This window comes from Microtus ochrogaster, unplaced genomic scaffold (assembly GCF_000317375.1).
Source record: "Microtus ochrogaster isolate Prairie Vole_2 unplaced genomic scaffold, MicOch1.0 UNK34, whole genome shotgun sequence".
Classification (NCBI taxonomy): domain Eukaryota; kingdom Metazoa; phylum Chordata; class Mammalia; order Rodentia; family Cricetidae; genus Microtus; species Microtus ochrogaster.
The window spans coordinates 2,081,291-2,087,290 of NW_004949132.1; positions in this window are offsets into that span (position 1 = coordinate 2,081,291).

Consider the following 6,000-nt stretch of genomic DNA (forward strand, 5'->3'; position numbering starts at 1 on the left):
TTATAACTATAATTTTGCTACCATTGTGAATTATAAGGTAAATATATTTGGAGATAGAGATTTGCCAAAGGGGTAAGGACCCATAGGTTTAGAACCATTGTTCTACATGTTTACAACCTAAGACTGCTTGCCCCTTACCAAAACTAGCTAACCCCTCCTTTCCCCTGTGTTGTATCTAATAAACATACTGAGGTTCAAGGTCATCATGGCAGCACCAAAGTTGGAGAACTCCAGCTGAATCCAGCTTCATTATGTCTATTCTTTCTTATTACCTTATATCCCTGTGCCAGATTTCTTGGACCGAAGCCAAATGGAACTTGCCAGTTCTATGTTTTCTATATGCTAATGTCTGTAATATTTACTCTTCTGTTTGAGTGTCTATGTGTGCGGGGGGTGCACAGGTATATGTGGATGCCTGTTCATGTATGTGGAGGTGAGGGGCCATTATCCATTAGGAGTCATCATCTCATCATCATTAGTACTATTGTTGTGTTGTTGTTTTGGCACTTCCCATGTCAGCTATATTTGCTAACCAGTGAACTTCATGGATCCATTAGATTCTCCCACCCAGAAATGTCAGGTATGGTATTGGAACACAGACCCTCATGCTTATGAAACAAGCACTTGACTGAGATACCTCTCTATTCTGTTGATCAGTTTTGAAGCATAATACTTTCATATTTAGAACTCATAGTTTACATTCAGAGGTACAGGTTTTGTATTTTTGTGGGTTGTGCTATGATTTATTTCCCCAAATATCTTTTGGATCCTTCAGTGTGGTGAATACCTAGAAGTGAGAACTGAGAAGGCCTTATAAACAAGTTGTTCCCTTTGATCCTCCTTCACTCCATTCTCCTGCCAAGCAGACACAGACAGTAGAATTTCTCTTTGTAGGGAACTTGAAAGATGGTGAAGAAGATATTAGAAGTTTAAATATAAAGTTGCCTATATTAAATAATCTTCAAATGAGAGTGGACAATTGAATAGGGAATTCCAGAAAAATAGTTATCATTATAAAGAAGTTAATTCATATTTATTTTTGATCTTGAATATGAAAATAGAGAATGAATATTAAGAATAAAATAATGTATATATGTTTGTTAAGAGAGTTCAAGAAATACCACCTCCAAGTAGGCCATTTTGGTATTCTGACGGCTGCAAACACAGGGCCCATGAGCCATAGCTCATGTAAGTGGTTGTCTCTGAACTTCACTAATCTGCCTACAAATAGATCTTCCAGAAGGAGTTAAACTGTCTTGAATTCCCTCTCTGGAAATACCATCAATCATACTATAGTGTGAGAGAGGAGGCTCCCTCCCAGACTATGACAGGCTGCCACCTATCCTGCAAGTTAAGACACCATTTATTACCTGGGAGACTTTTCACCTTCAGAGGAAGCAAGATCTCTTGAGTATTCATTTCCTTTTTGTATTCTCCCATAACATATTGTTTCACTCCTTTTCCCAGAAGCCCTTTGTCTTTATTCATTTCTGTAGCTCAGGATGCTATATGAACTTCAATCACCTCATCATCTTTGAGTTCCGTATTTTTCACACTCCTGTGCATAAATAATTAAATGCTCTTTTTTCCTGTTAATCTGTCTACTGCCAGTTTCCTTCAGACTAATTATCAAGCCCTCATAAGATAGAGAGGATAGAGACTTTCCCCCCTGCAGTTCACAGATGCATACATCTCATCTCATGCCTTTCATTGAAGAAATAAAAAGATAAAGACAGAATGAGGCATTAAAAACTGTTGTCTTTATATAGTCTTTTTTTCTAAAGTGTTCCTTACTGAAAACATACAGATTTTAAAATGGTTTTAGAGGTCTCTGGTTATTTGATCCAATTATTATTTTTTTCTTATTGGAGGTGAAAATGAAGGGTGAAGTATGTCAAAGATTAAAAGCAGCTAAAACAAAACCTATTCCACAGAACCTAACCTATTAAAGCAATGTGAGGGCTGTTATGTATTTGCAATAGTGGGCTTGTGCTGGAAACTGGATTTTGTTTATGAAATGAAAATTGTGTTTTACTTTTACACTGCCTAAATAGGATGAATAGGGCGTCCAACTGACAGTGTTACAAATGAAAACTAAAAATAAGAAGTGTGTTTCAGGTGAAGGGCTTTTGTTTTTCGAGGATTTCTAAATGTCACTGCATCATATTATGCTATCCTTTATAAGTTTTTGTTATTCTGACCTGGAAAACATATTCTTATTCAATGTTATCATATAAACCTTTCATAAGATACAATTCACATTATTGGTTAACATGCTCACTGTTGTTTTAACTTCAGCACAGTGGCTGCACCTTAATCTACAGCTATTTCAACCAGCAATTGCTACTCTGCAGTTACCAGCCTGTTTCACTGACAGAGGCCTGGCCAGTGAAGCTGCAGCATGGTGGGGAACCTGTCCCTGCAGGCATGGGCTCTGTCGTTGATCCTGAAGGTATCTTCAACTAACTCTCTATTGTTCTGCTTATACATAAATCTCGAGATTCAAAGGCTGGGCAAAAGCTTACTAGCTCAGAAAGGTTGAGTAACACCTAGCTAACATTCTGTCCTTACTGACATCTCCCAAAGAGATCATCCTTCAACTCTGCCAAACAAAATAAAAATGCCTTAAGACTCCAAATCCATCCCTATACTTCCAGTCCATCTTTCTACCTCTTCCAGAGGCCCTCTGATACTCTGAATACTTTCTGTCAACTAGTTGCTAGATCAGCTGCATGACTCTGGGTAATTTTATTCAACTAATGCAAATCGAAACTTGGGGTTCACAGTGTTATTGAATCTACCCCAATAGACAACTGTTTATTATTTGTGTTTATATTTAATCTCAGACTGTATCTTTGCTTTTTTTCTTACTTTGTTTTGGTTCATGTTATTATTTTTTTACTAAAAATTTAAAAATCATACCCGAGTTATAGTTAGAGTTTCTCATAATATTGGATTTTAAAGAGAAAATATATGATAAATGAACACCTGAAGAAACAGGATTTCTTTGTAATTTAAAAAAATCTCTTCAATTTTCCATTTATGAATGTTTTTTCTGCTTGTATGCATGTGAAACACATTCAATGCTAGTGCCAACAGAAGTAAGGAGAGGGCACGTGATCATGTAGAACTGAAGTTACAGAGTATTGTGAACCATCATGTGGGTGCTGAGAACTGAGCCAAGGTCCCCTGTAATAACAAGTCCTATTAATCTCTCTCGAGTAATTTCTAAAGATAATTGTATTTAGGGTTTTTGACAAATCCTTCTGAGTCCATAATTATTTTAAATGTTATTTCCTTTTGGGAAACATCATTAATACTTAGAATTTGTGTATTTAATCAATAGCACAAATTTGATCTTGCACAGGTAATACAAAATTTCTAGAATAATAACTAGAGGTATTATTTTTTCGCCTTCTGAAGAAGACTGTTCAGGTAACAAGTTTTCCCCAATGGACACATAAGTAGCTTCTATATAGATATGTACAAATATTTATAAATGTTACAAAGTATAGGGTTGAATTCTTTCAATAGTATTACATTTGAATTATCCCCCAGGTAGAATTATAAACTGAGAACTATTCAAATTGCTTGCCACGGTTCTTGTTTGGGACAAATGAAGACATTAGTTTATCTATATTACATTCCTTTGGCTCTCTTTCAAGTTGTTATGATGTCAGTGTCATAATATGAGACAATTTATAAAGATAATGCATAATAATGGTTAAAAGTTATTTACTAACATAAGGGAATCAATAAGCCCAATGAAAGACACTAAGAAAACCATAGAATTGAAAAATGTCTATGTGGATCTAAATTAAGGTTAAAATAAATAATTCTGGAATGATAATGAATGATACATATGCAAAAAAGACTGGGCAAATGGCTATGATTATATTGTAATTGATCAGAAGATAGGAATGATTTTCAAGTCTTGCTAAAGGAGTCATATGAGGAAAAGAGGTAGTTTGTTCTGCATGCTATGTGTCATTTCTTACCTACTCAGTCCTTTTCAGTCCATGACTATTTGTTTAACTGTATATTATTTTAACCTTTTTAAATTAAGCATTCTGATTACAATTAGTTAGATAATGATATATTTATAGTTTATCTAAAATTTTATCTAAGGAAGTAAGCATGATGTCAGGGGAATAATATATAATTGCTGTTTGCTGACTAACAAAATGCATTTTCTCCAGTAATTAGAGTGCTGATGGTCAATTATTTTCTGTCTTCTCTATGTATATTTTATTATGAAGTCAAATTAAATCTCAATTTTGAGACATCCAATATCATGATTTATATTCTCTCTCTCTCTCTCTCTCTCTCTCTCTCTCTATATATATATATATATATATATATATATATATATATATATATATATATAATGTGTATTTATAATTGATCATATAATAATTATATCATGAGAGAAAGAGAGGAAAATGTAAAAAGAACTCTAATGGTAGCGAAAAATATGCAGATACCTTCTTCACTTACTCAGAGATTTATTTAAATAATTCACTTAAAAATTTATTAAAAACCTGTTCAAAGAACTACAAGCACCTAAGGAATGGTGATAGCAAGAGTGACAGTCTTCCACAGAGAAGGGCACACTAATTGCCTATACAATACTAAAAGTTCAACCCTGAAAACATATACACACAATTAGCATTATAGAAACTCTGTATAGTTATTGAAAAAAGAGGTCATTAATTTGAAACAGTAAGGAAATGTATTTGGGAGCAATTCAAAGGAAAAAGGAAGAAAGAAATGTGATTATAATCACAAAAGTAAGAAAAAATGATATAATAAATTTTCAGAGTATATTTTTATTATGCTTTTTCTATTCTAGACCTCTTCCAGAAACTCCCCCAGTTCCTTACATATCAAAATTAATGTCTTTCTTTCACTCTTTCAAGAAAAATAACAAAATGAATATCAAAACATGGAAATAAAAGACAAAGTATCAAAAGAAAATAAAATGTTCATAAAAAAGCATCAAGTTCATTTTGTGTAGGACAACTAATCCTGAGCAAAGGGCCTTTCCTGGAGTGAGGCTGATATACTGAGTGACACTCGATTTGAGAAAACTGATTTTCCTTTTTATTTCTTTTGAATGCCTTGAATTTAAAAGTACCTATCTATTGTGTTCACCCTTATTTGTTGTCAGTTATATCATTTGCCTCACTTCCTGTTTTATTTATTCAGCTGGTACAATTAAGTCACTGACTTTGTTTTCTAACTGCTCAACTAAAATGAAAGTATCATTCTCCATATTATCTTTGGCTGTTGATTCATTATCCCATTAGCTGACCCAAATCCTCCTTCGTGCCTAACACACAATGTCTAATGCTCTTGCTTTAATAATCACAATGCTTGGTGAAACAGTGATTTTTCAAGCCTGAATGAACTTCACAGTACCTTTATGATTAAGTCCCCCTTAATTATACAAGAATCTGTACACTTGAGGGATAGCATCAATCTTTAAATTGAGCAGATGATATTCACATGCATCTAGAGCTTCAGCAACACTGGGCTAGCACCTTTTTCTTTCATCTAATCAATTTATTGGAGTATTTGTATAGTAATGACAATCAGTAAATTACTAGATACCATCACCTTACTTGGGCATTATGACCCTTGCTTCAGCTAAACTGGTAATTATAGTCCTAGCACCAATTCTCCATGGACTCATAGAAAGACACACACCCCTCAATACATATAACTGATGTGGGTTGTCCTTCTGTATATGCGTTGCCTTTATTGGTTAATGAATAAAGTTGCTTTGGCATATGGCAGGGCAAAATATATCCAGACTGGAATATATATAGATATTAGGCAAAGTCAAAGAATATCATGTAGCTGCCTAAGGAGAAGGACATGCCAGAAACTTATCAGTCGGCCACAGCCTCATGGCGATACACAGATTAAAAGAAATGGGTTAATTTAAAATGTAAAAGTTAGTTAATAAGAAACATGATCTAGCCGGGCAGTGGTGGC